General features: G+C 36.1%; 1 non-coding gene across 1 annotated transcript; it reads left to right on the top strand.

The window, feature by feature from the left end:
• The first annotated feature begins 11783 nt into the window (after positions 1–11783).
• LOC130984134 (small nucleolar RNA R71) lies at positions 11784–11891 on the top strand. Its single transcript, XR_009088086.1, has one exon. It is a non-coding gene; the product is annotated as a small nucleolar RNA R71 (small nucleolar RNA).
• Positions 11892–12364: the final 473 nt, after the last annotated feature.

The following is a 12364-nucleotide window of genomic DNA, read 5'->3' on the forward strand; positions in this document are numbered from 1 at the left end:
TCTAGTGTAAGCTATGCTTTATAGGAGTTAGTTTCTACCCGTTAGTGGGTGAGTCATAGTTTATAGATTAGTTAAGATTTATTCTGTTTTGGTGCTGTGAATCATCTGATCACGTTTCTTATCTTCAGTTGGGAAATGCCGTTCGGTCCTGATCATGGGCCGGGATTTTCGGATGGTTGATACGGGACCGAGCTTTGTGATGCACGTGTCCTTTTGTTCGAATGAGTGATGCCGAGCTTATCTGTGCTCGTGCCGAGCTTATTGGGCGGTTGGTGCAATGTCAGCCTCAAAGTGTTTGCATGCCGAGCATGCCGGGTGACCGAGGATACAGGTAACGTATCAAGAATAATACTAAAAAATCAATACTACTAAACTAATTTTAGCCAACACTATACAAATTTTTCTAAAAAATTTAATATTAAATTCATTAAAAATGAACTTTGGTTAAAATTAAATTTTAAATATATTTTTTTACTTAAATCTCAAATATTTTTCTTTTTAACAGATTCAAAAAATTTTATATATTAAATATTAATTATAGTATTAATTGTGATTGAAGACTTTCTCTAAAATATTGTTTAGCTAAATGCTCACAACGAAGATGTGATTTGTGCCTTTGTGGTGTTGTAGTGTATGTGGAGAGTGAAACAGTCGACAAGGGAAAAGAGAGAAGCTTTTGGTGTGACTTCTTTGTCAAGGGTGGGGCAGGGGGGGCATAGAGGCAGAAAGCCAGAAAAGAAAGGTGAGGCCGAGAGGGAGGGGAAAAGGCGAGTAGGAGCTTGACTGATTACTCTGACTTACATTGGTAACAGTTCAGAGCAGTTGAAGCCACACCCACCATACCCAACACCTGGACCACACTAAAAGTCTCATTAATTGTTTGATGAGTAATTAATCAAATCAATTTTTAAAGATTTTAAGAAACGGTTATTTTAATTCTAAAAAAATTAATATACAAAAATATTTTTAAGATTTTAGTTTAATAGATAAATCAGTTTCAGTTTATTTTTAAATAGAGTAATTATCTAGGTCAATTTTTAAAAATTTTAAAAATAAATATTTTAATTTTTAAAAGAATTAATACACAAAATAATTTTTTACATATTTTTTTGTAAATATAATAATCATTCATCTAAAAAAATAAATTAAAATTATTATTATTATTATTATTAATTACACAATAATACTGTATTATAATTTTTGTATTTTTTAGACAAAAATAATAATAAATTTATTTATTAGATTCGTATGTATATATTTATAATAAAAAAAAGTGTATATATATATATATTTACTCAATAATAATAATAATAATAAAAATAATTTTAATAAAATTATTAGAAATTATTCTACAAAAAAATTTAATATTAAAATTATTTAATACTTTTGTATTTAATATAATCAAAATATATTCTATTTTAAAAAATATTTTTATATAAAAAAATATTTTAATTTAGATTTTAAAGCATCATTATTCACTTTACTTATTTTTAACGAAAAAAGTGTATTAATATGCTAATATTATCGTCCATATACACAAAGTTAAGTTAATAATAATAAAAGTTGACATATAATAAAAGTAAAATAGACAGAGACTATTATGTTTGATAAAAAAAACGTTGAAAATTAATTTGTATATTAATTTTTTCTTAAGACTAAAATGTCCATTTTTAAAATCATTGAGAATTAATTTCGGTAATTATTCTTTCTTGCTTATCAAAAGATCTTTGTTTATTTAGATATGTTTGGCTAATAATTGTCTTAAAATTACATATTAAAATTATAATTATATTACCTACATATAAAAAATTTAATTATTGAATTAATTATTCATATATAATATATATCAAAATATAAAATATATATTAAAATTAAATTAAATAATATATATTTATACAAAAATATGTAATAATTAGTTTTTAGTATATATATAATATTTTAATTAAATTATTAATTAAAAAAGTTTTAAAAAATATATAATTTAAGTTTTTAATATATATTGTGTATTTATTAAAATAAATTATTTACAAAAAATTTACTAATAATGATTTTAATAATTGTCTGAAAACATATATTAAATTAGTTTTAGATATTAACTTTAGAATTAAACTACTAAGTATAAATATGAGATTATTTATATTTTTATATTATAATACATTATTACGGTAAAATATATATATATATATATATATATATATATATATATATATATATTTCATTTACATTATAAATGAAATAATTTAAAAAAAATCGATGATACTATATAATTAAATTATTTTCTAGTCAAATTCATCTAAGTTGATCTAATAGTTTATTAGCCCAATAAAAATCAGTTAAAAAAAATGAATACACATCAAAAAATTAATTAAATTTAATTACAAAAATAATTTATTCATTTAATATTTTTTTAAAAAATTATATATAAATATAATTTTCAACACTGTGACAACAGATCAAACTATTTGAAAACTAAAGATAAGACATTTTCTATATATTTTGGCAATTTAAAAAGTAAAATTGATACAATTTATTATAATTTAAATTGTCCCAATTGAATTTTATTTTTTAACATAATTTTGTTTTATTTAAATGATTCTTATTGTTAGATATAATACATAAGTGGAGTACGAGAAATATGTACTTTTTTAAATTGCTCTGTTAGAATTTTTGTTGTGTCCTCAAGAATTTTTTTTTTCTTTCAACTTTAACTCTTTAGTTCTCTTCTCATTCTTTCAAATTATTTTTTCATCTGAATATATTTTTTACAACTTTTTCTCCTTCTTTCGCTCGTTTTATTTTTCTTATTTTTTTTCATTCTATAATCACATTCTCATTTGTATAATGAATTTAAAAGGGAGAAATTCACATCCGAATCTAAAAAGTATGGAAGAAGAGGAAAAATTGGTATTTGTGACAAAAGAAGAATTTTCTAAGGGACTAGAGACTTGTATAGAGCTTGTAGTAAAAAAAATGTGTGTTGAACAATAGCTAATTATCAGAGGGTGGAGAGTGCCAACCGACCCCAAGACCCATGAGAATGTTATCGTAGAATTGTTAAATTCCTGAAAGTTCACAATCTTAAAAGGACTGTTCAATCCCACTCTCTTAAATTGGTTTTCTTTGTGAAATAAAAAATCAATATGAACAAGTGAAAAGAAAATTCAGGGCTTGTGGCTACTCTAATTGACAAATTATTGATCTTTCTGGTAGTGCGGTGGACTTGCATTGGCATGGAAGGAAGATTTTATTTTTCATGTTTTCAGTTGTTCTAAGTTTTATACGACTGCTTTGATAAAATATGTCCCTCTCAACATTGAATGAAACTTTGTAGACATTTATTTAAATTGCAATGAGAATATTTGGCTATTCCAATTCTAAAAAGTCTCATTAGTGTTCTCTCAACTCTAAGGTAAATCGGTTATTGTTGGTGATTTCAATTCCATTATTGATCAATGTAAGAAATTTGGTGGTAATCCTAAATCTCATTCTTTGATTGCTGCCTTTAATTACTTTATTGGAGATAACTCATTGATTGATTTGGAAATGGTGGTTAGACTATTTACTTAGAGTAATAGACGCAAGGAAGGTGAACTAATTCAGGAAAGGCTTGGCAAAGCATTTGTTGATGAATTTTAGTCTCAATTATACTCTTATCCTACGGTTTGTAGACTATTAGAGACAGGTTTTGATCGTGTCCCTCTTTTTTTGGATACTAACTACCAACCGGAGAGATCAAAGAGGAGATTCAAGTTTTAATCTCACTGGTGTGGTGATGAACAAATTCGTAAGTTCCTTAGCGAGGTCTAGAACTCAGATATAAAAGGTTCAGTGATGTTTAGATTATTTCAGAAACTTAAATTAGTTAGACAACGATTAGTTTTCTGGAAAAAGAACAGCTCATCTAATTCTAAAAAGGAGAATGTAGAAGTTATTGCTCTTCTAGAACAAAAATCGACATCAGGCATCATGGCAGACACCAAATTACTTGAGCTTGAACAGCGACTTCAAAAAGCATATTTGGACGAGGAACTTTATTAGAAAGACAAATCTAAAATTAAATGGATAAAGAAGGGAGACCAAAATACAAACTTCTTCTATAGAAAATTTAAATATAGAACTAGAAGAAATAAGATATGACATCTACTGAGGGATAATGGAGATATGGCAACAACCAATGCTGATATTACTAAGGTGGATGAAGACTACTTTAAGAGTATTTTCACATCTTTTAATCAGGTTGATCATGGGCCTTTTTTCACAGACTTCGAGTCTAAGATTACAGCTAATAAGAACCATAGGCTTAAAAAACCTGTTTGGTAAAAAGAGCTACTTTTAGTATCCATCCTCAGAGCGTACAAGGAGAGGACGGTATAATGGCTAAATTCTTCTAATTCTACTGGGATATAATGGGCGAAGACATGTTCTGGGATTTGAGGAGTTTTTTTGTTGAACCTAGAATTTTAAAAAATTTTAACCACACCAATATCTGTCTAGTGCCAAAGGTCCCAGATGCGAGCGATATGACTCAGATAAGGCCCATCAATTTGTCTTTTATTATCTACAAAATCATTTCAAAGGTACTGATTCACAGACTCCAAGGGTGTATGAACAAGGTAATTAGCCCTACTCAAACTGCATTCTTGAAAAGTAGACTTATTTCTGATAACATTCTTATAACACACGAATGTACTTTGTAAGCAACCTCCCCAATACGTCCAATGATCTCAAATGGCCCTTCATATTTGCAAATTAAGCCGATATGAACCTTGCAAAAGGCTTTGAATTATTGTGAAAGAAGTTTAATCATTACCTTGTCTCCTACTTGATAGCTTGTATGCTTCCTCTTCTTATCTGCCCATTTCTTCATCCTTTATGCAGCTTTGTCGAGGTAAGAACGAGTGACATCTGCTTGTTCTTCCCATGACTTAATCATATGATAAGTTCCACGGCTCTTTCCTGAGTAAGTGGAAGAAAGAGAGTGTGGTGTAAGTGGCTGTTGTCCGGTCACAATCTCGAATGGATTCTTTCAGGTGGACTTGCTCCTTTGCAAATTGCATGAGAACTGAGCAATGTCAATGAGTTTTGCCCAATCCTTCTGATTAGCGCTTACAAAATGCCTCAAGTAACACTTGAGTAAGGCATTCACTCTCTCAGTCTACCTATCGGTTTGAGGATAGAAGTTTGTTGAAAAATAAAGCTCCGACCCAAGCAGTTTGAACAGCTCTGTTCATAGTCATCCTGTGAAGCGTGGATCTCGATCACTAATGATGCTCTTAGGCAATCTCCAGTACTTCACCACATTCTTGAAGAATAGTCGTGCTGCTTCCTCTATAGTGCAGTCGGTAGGGGCAGGTATAAAAGTAACATACTTTGAAAATCGATTTACTACCACGAGAATAGGTCCAAACCCCTCAGACTTCGGTAAGGCAGAGATGAAATCTAGAAAGATATTTTCCCACAGTCGCTCTGATGGAGACAGAGGTTCCAACAACCCACTTGGTATTTTGTTTTCAATATTATCTTGTTGGCACACAAGACAAGTCTTCACATAATTCTCCACTTCATCCCTCATTTGAGGCCAATAATAGGAAGATTCAATAAGTGCCAAGGTCCTTTGTTGTCGTTGATGACCAGCCCATTTGGTGTTGTGGCATTCTTTTACTAGATTTCTCCTTAGATTTTTCCAATTAGGGACATATAGTCTTCTCCTTTTGGTGTAGAGAAGGTCGTCTTCTAGCCAAAACCTTTTGGTCTTACCTTCTCTAGCCAACTCCATCAATTTCTTGGCTAATGAATCATGATGCAACCCTTATTTGATGGTATGCACGATATCTCCTTCGACCATAGAAATGGCTGCCAACTCAGCCTTGCAACTCAGTGCATTTGCTACCACATTAGTCTTTTCTGACTTGCATTCAAATTTGAAATCAAACTCAGCTAAGAAATCTTGCCACCTAGTTTGTTTGGGGCTTAACTTCTTTTGAGTTTGGAAGTAGCTTGTAGCTACATTGTCTGTCTTGACGATGAAGTGTGAACCAAGCAAGTAGTGATGCTAAGTTCTCAAACAATGTACTACCGTGGTCATCTCCTTTTCTTGGACGGTGTATCGCCTTTCTGTATCATTCAACTTGCGACTCTCAAAGGCAATCGGATGTCCTTCTTGCATCAGAACCCCTCCAATAGCGTAGTCAGAAGCATTAGTGTGGACTTCAAATACCTTTAAGTAGTCGGGTAGTGTTAGTACTGGTCCTTCTCTGATAGCAGTCTTCAACTCATCAAAGGCCTTTTGACACTCCTTTAATCATTCCCAAGAGTGATTTTTCTTGAGAAGATCAGTTAATGGTGCAGCCTTGGCGAGGTATCTGGTGCGAGAAATTGTGAACTATACTTTTTCACAACTCTCATAATCCCTGGTAATGGCTCCAAAAACTTGGTGCGCTCAATACCATGGCATTACACAACTTCGCACAACTAACCAGCAAGTGCACTGGGTCGTCCAAGTAATAAACCTTACGTGAGTAAGGGTCGATCCCACGGAGATTGTTAGTAATGAAGCAAGCTATGGTCATCTTGTAAATCTTAGTCAGGCAAACTCAGATATATATGGTGATGAACGAAAATAACATAGAAGATAAAGATAGTGATACTTATGTATATCATTGGTGTATGAGCTTCAGACAAGTGTATGAAGATGCCTTCCCTTCCGTCTCTCTGCTTTCCTACAGCCTTCATCCAATCCTTTCTTACTCCTTTCCATGGCAAGCTCGTATAGGGTCTCACTGTTGTCAGCAGCTACCTCCCATCCGCGCAGTGAAAGCTAATGCACACACTCTGTCACAGTGCTGCCAATCACCGGTTTGGTTCCCTCCCCTACCGGAATAGAATAACTCTTTTGCGTCTGTCACTAACGCCCAGTAGGTTACAGGTTTGAAGCACGTCACAGTCATTCAATCATTGAATCCTACTCAGAATACCACAGACAAGGTTAGACCTTCCGGATTCTCTTGAATGCTGCCATCAGTTCTTGCCTATACCACGAAGACTCTGATCTCACGGAATGGCTGGCTCGTTTGTCAGGCGAGCACTCGGTTGTCAGGCGATCAACCATGCATCATGCAATCAGAAATCCAAGAGATATTCACTAATCCTCGGATGCGTGTAGAACAAGAATGGTTGTCAGTCACCTTGTTCATGAGTGAGAATGGTGATGGGCGTCAATCATCACCTTCATCATGTTGAAGAACAAGTGATATCTTGGATAAAGAACAAGTGGAATTTGAATGGAAGAACAATAGTAATTGCATTAATACTCGAGGTACAGCAGAGCTCCACACCCTTAATCTATGGTGTGTAGAAACTCCACCGTTGAAAATACATAAGAACAGGGTCTAGGCATGGCCGAATGGCCAGCCTCCCAAAGAGGGTTCAATCATCAAAACATGATCAAAAGATTTCTATACAATAGTAAAAGGTCCTACTTATAAGAAACTAGTAGCCTAGGGTGTACAGAAATGAGTAAATGACATAAAAATCCTCTTCCGGTCCCACTTGGTGTGTGCTTGGGCTGAGCAATGAAGCAATTTCGTGTAGAGACTCTTCTTGGAGTTAAACGCCAGCTTTGGTGCCAGTTTGGGCGTTTAACTCCCATTTGGGTGCCAGTTCCAGCGTTTAACGCTGGGATTTCTTGAGGTGACTTTGAACGCCGGTTTGGGCCATCAAATCTTGGGCAAAGTATGGACTATTATATATTGCTGGAAAGCCCAGGATGTCTACTTTCCAACGCCGTTGAGAACGCGCCAATTGGGCTTCTGTAGCTCCAGAAAATCCGCTTCGAGTGCAGGGAGGTCAGAATCCAACAGCATCTGCAGTCCTTTTGAGTCTCAGAATCAGATTTTTGCTCAGGTCCCTCAATTTCAGCCAGAAAATACCTGAAATCACAGAAAAACACACAAACTCATAGTAAAGTCCAGAAAAGTGAATTTTAATTAAAAACTAATAAAAATATACTAAAAACTAACTATATCATATCAAAAACATACTAAAAATAATGCCAAAAAGTATACAAATTATCCGCTCATCACAACACCAAACTTAAATTGTTGCTTATCCCCAAGCAACTGAAAATCAAATAAGATAAAAAAGAAGAGAATATGCAATGAACTCCAAAAACATCTATGAAGATCAGTATTAATTAGATGAGCGGGGCTTTTAGCTTTTTGCCTCTGAACAGTTTTGGCATCTCACTCTATCCTTTGCAACTCAGAATGATTGGCTTCTTTAGGAACTCAGAATCCAGATAGTGTTATTGATTCTCCTAGTTAAGTATGATGATTCTTGAACACAGCTACTTATTGAGTCTTGGCCGTGGCCCAAAGCACTCTGTCTTCCAGTATTACCACCGGATACATACATGCCACAGACACATAATTGGGTGAACCTTTTCAGATTGTGACTCAGCTTTGCTAAAGTCCCCAATTAGAGGTGTCCAGGGTTCTTAAGCACACTCTTATTGCCTTGGATCACAACTTTATTCCTTCTCTTTTTTCTTTTTTTTTTCTTTTCTTTTCTCTCTTTTTTTTTCGTCTCCTTTCCCCTTTTTTTTTTTCGTCTCCTTTCCCTTTTTTTTTGTGTATTCACTGCTTTTTCTTGCTTCAAGAATCATTTTTAATGATTTTTCAGATCCTCAGTAACATGTCTCCTTTTTCATCATTCTTTCAAGAGCCAACATTCATGAACCACAAATTCAAAAGACATATGCACTGTTCATACATACATTCAGAGAGCAAAAGTAATGCCACCACATCAAAATAATTAAACTATTATAAAATTCAGAATTCATGCAATTCTTTCCTTTTCAATTTAAGCACGTTTTTATTCAAGAAAGGTGATGGATTCATAGGACATTCATAACTTTAAGGCATAGACACTAAGACACTAATGATCACAAGACACAAACATGGGTAACATAAGGCATAAAAATCGAAAAACAGAAGAATAAAGAACAAGGAAATCAAGGAACGGGTCCACCTTAGTGATGGCGGCTCTTCCTTCCTCTTGAAGGTCCTATGGAGTGCTTGAGCTCCTCAATGTCTCTTCCTTGTCTTTGTTGCTCCTCCCTCATGATTCTTTGATCTTCTCTAATTTCATGAAGGATGATAGAGTGTTCTTGATGCTCCACCCTCAGTTGTCCCATGTTGGAACTCAACTCTCCTAGGGAGGTGTTCAGTTGCTCCCAATAGTCTTGTGGAGGAAAGTGCATCCCTTGAGGTATCTCAGGGATTTCTTGATGAGAGGGGTCTCTTGTTTGCTCCATCTTCTTCTTAGTGATGGGCTTGAGGTCATGCCTTCTCAGTTGAACCGGCTTTGGATGCCATAAATGGTTATGGAAAAACAAAAAGCAATGCTTTTACCACACCAAACTTAAAAGTTTTGCTCGTCCTCGAGCAAAAGAAGAAAGAAGAGAGTAGAAGAAGAAGAGATGGAGGATAGGGAGATGGCTTTGTGGTTAGGCCAAAAGAGGGGAAGAAGTGGTGTTTTATGAAGGATGGATGTGAGTGGTGAAGAGAAAGAGATGTTGAGGTGATTGGTGAATGGGTGAAGAAGACGAGAGAGTGGTGGGGTTGTTTAGGGATCCTGTGGGGTCCACAGATCCTGAGGAGTCAAGGAAAAGTCATCCCTGCACCAAATAGCATCAAAATCCACATTTTGAGCCATTTCTGGCGTTAAACGCCGGGCTGGTGCCCATTCCTGGCGTTTAACGCCAGGTTCTTGCCCTTTACTGGCGTTTAACGCCAGTCTGGTGCCCCTTTCTGGCGTTAAACGCCCAGAATGGTGCCAGACTGGGCGTTAAACGCCCAACAGCAAGGCTTACTGGCGTTTGAACGCCAACAGCTTCTTCCTCCAGGGTGTGCTGTTTTTCTTCCTGTTTTTCATTCTGTTTTTGCTTTTTTCATTATTTTTGTGACTTCTTATGATCATCAACCTACAAAAAAGATAAAATAACAAAAGAAAATAATTAATTATAAAACATTGGGTTGCCTCCCAACAAGCGCTTCTTTAATGTCATTAGCTTGACAGAGGACTCCCATGGAGCCTCAGAAACACTCAGAACCTTGTTGAAACCTCCCAACACCAAACTTAGAGTTTGAATGTGGGGTTTCAACACCAAACTTAGAGTTTGGTTGTGGCCTCCCAACACCAAACTTAGAGTTTGACTGTGGGGGCTTTGCTTGGCTCTGTTTTGAGAGAAGCTCTTCATGCTTCCTCTCCATGATGACAGAGGGATATCCTTGGGCCTTAAACACCAAGGATTCTTCATTCACTTGAATGATCAACTCTCCTCTATCAACATCAATCACAGCCTTTGCTGTGGCTAGGAAGGGTCTGCCAAGGATGATAGATTCATCCATGCACTTCCCAGTCTCTAGGACTATGAAGTCAGTAGGGATGTAATGGTCTTCAATCTTCACCAAAACATTCTCTACAAGTCCATAAGCTTGTTTTCTTGAATTATCTGCCATCTCCAATGAGATTCTTGCAGCTTGCACCTCAAGGATCCCTAATTTCTCCATTACAGAGAGGGGCATGAGGTTTACACTTGACCCTAGGTCACACAAGGCCTTCTTGAAGGTCATGGTACCTATGGTACAAGGTATAGAAAACTTCCCAGGATCCTGCCTCTTTTGGGGCAGTTTATGCCTAGACAAGTCATCCAGTTCTTTGGTGAGCAAGGGAGGTTCATCTTCCCAAGTCTCATTTCCAAATAACTTGTCATTTAGCTTCATGATTGCTCCAAGGTATTTAGCAACTTGCTCTTCAGTGTCATACTCATCCTCTTCAGAGGAGGAATACTCATCAGAGCTCATGAATGGCAGAAGTAAGTCCAATGGAATCTCTATGGTCTCAATTTGAGCCTCAGATTCCCATTGTTCCTCATTGAGGAACTCAGAGGAGGTTGGTACACGCCCACTGAGGTCTTCCTCAGTGGCGTCCACCTCCTTTCTTTCCTCCCAGAATTCGGCCATGTTAATGGCCTTGCACTCTCCCTTTGGATTTTCTTCTGTATTACTTGGGAGAGTGCTAGGAGGGAGTTCAGTAACTTTCTTGCTCAGCTGACCCACTTGTCCTTCCAAATTTCTGATGGAGGACCTTGTTTCATTCATGAAACTTTGAGTGGTCTTTATTAGATCAGAGACCATTGTTGCTAAGTCAGAAGTGCTCTGCTTAGAACTCTCTGTCTGTTGCTGAGAAGATGATGGAAAAGGCTTGTTGTTACCAGGCCTGTTTCTTCCACCATTATTGTTATTGAAACCTTGTTGAGGTCTCTCTTGATTCTTCCATGAGAAATTTGGGTGATTTCTCCATGAAGAATTGTAGGTGTTTCCATAGGGTTCTCCTAGGTAACTCACCTCTTCCATTGAAGGGTTCTCAGGATCATAAGCTTCTTCCTCAGATGAAGCTTCCTTAGTACTGTTTGGTGCATTTTGCATTCCAGACAGACTTTGAGAAATCAAATTGACTTGTTGAGTCAATATCTTGTTCTGAGCCAATATGGCATTCAGAGTGTCAATCTCAAGAACTCCTTTCTTCTGACTAGTCCCATTGTTCACAGGATTCCTTTCAGAAGTGTACATGAATTGGTTATTTGCAACCATTTCAATCAGTTCCTGAGCTTCTGCAGGCGTCTTCTTCAGATGAAGAGATCCTCCTGCAGAGCTATCCAAGGACATCTTGGATAGTTCAGAGAGACCATCATAGAAAATACCTATGATGCTCCATTCAGAAAGCATGTCTGAAGGACATCTTCTGATTAATTGTTTGTATCTTTCCCAAGCTTCATAGAGGGATTCTCCATCCTTCTGTCTGAAGGTTTGGACTTCCACTCTAAGCTTACTCCATCTTTGTGGTGGAAAGAACTTTGCCAAGAAGGCATTGACTAGCTTTTCCCAAGAGTCCAGGCTTTCCTTAGGTTGAGAATCCAACCATATTCTAGCTCTGTCTCTTACAGCAAAAGGGAATAGCATCAGTCTATAGACTTCAGGGTTAACCCCATTAGTCTTGACTGTGTCACAGATTTGCAAGAATTCAGCTAAAAACTGATGAGGATCTTCCATTGGAAGTCCATGGAACTTGCAATTCTGTTGCATTAGAGAAACTAATTGAGGCTTTAGCTCAAAGTTGTTTGCTCCAATGGCAGGGATAGAGATGCTTCTCCCATAGAAATCAGGAGTAGGTACAGTAAAGTCACCCAGCACCTTCCTTGCATTGTTGGCATTGTTGTTGTTTTCGGCTGCCATGTCTTCTTCCTTGAAGAATTCGGTCAAGTCCTCTAAAGAGAGTTGTGCTTTGGCCTCTCTTAGCTTTC

This window comes from Arachis stenosperma, chromosome 5 (genome assembly GCF_014773155.1).
Source record: "Arachis stenosperma cultivar V10309 chromosome 5, arast.V10309.gnm1.PFL2, whole genome shotgun sequence".
NCBI classification, from domain to species: Eukaryota; Viridiplantae; Streptophyta; class Magnoliopsida; order Fabales; family Fabaceae; genus Arachis; species Arachis stenosperma.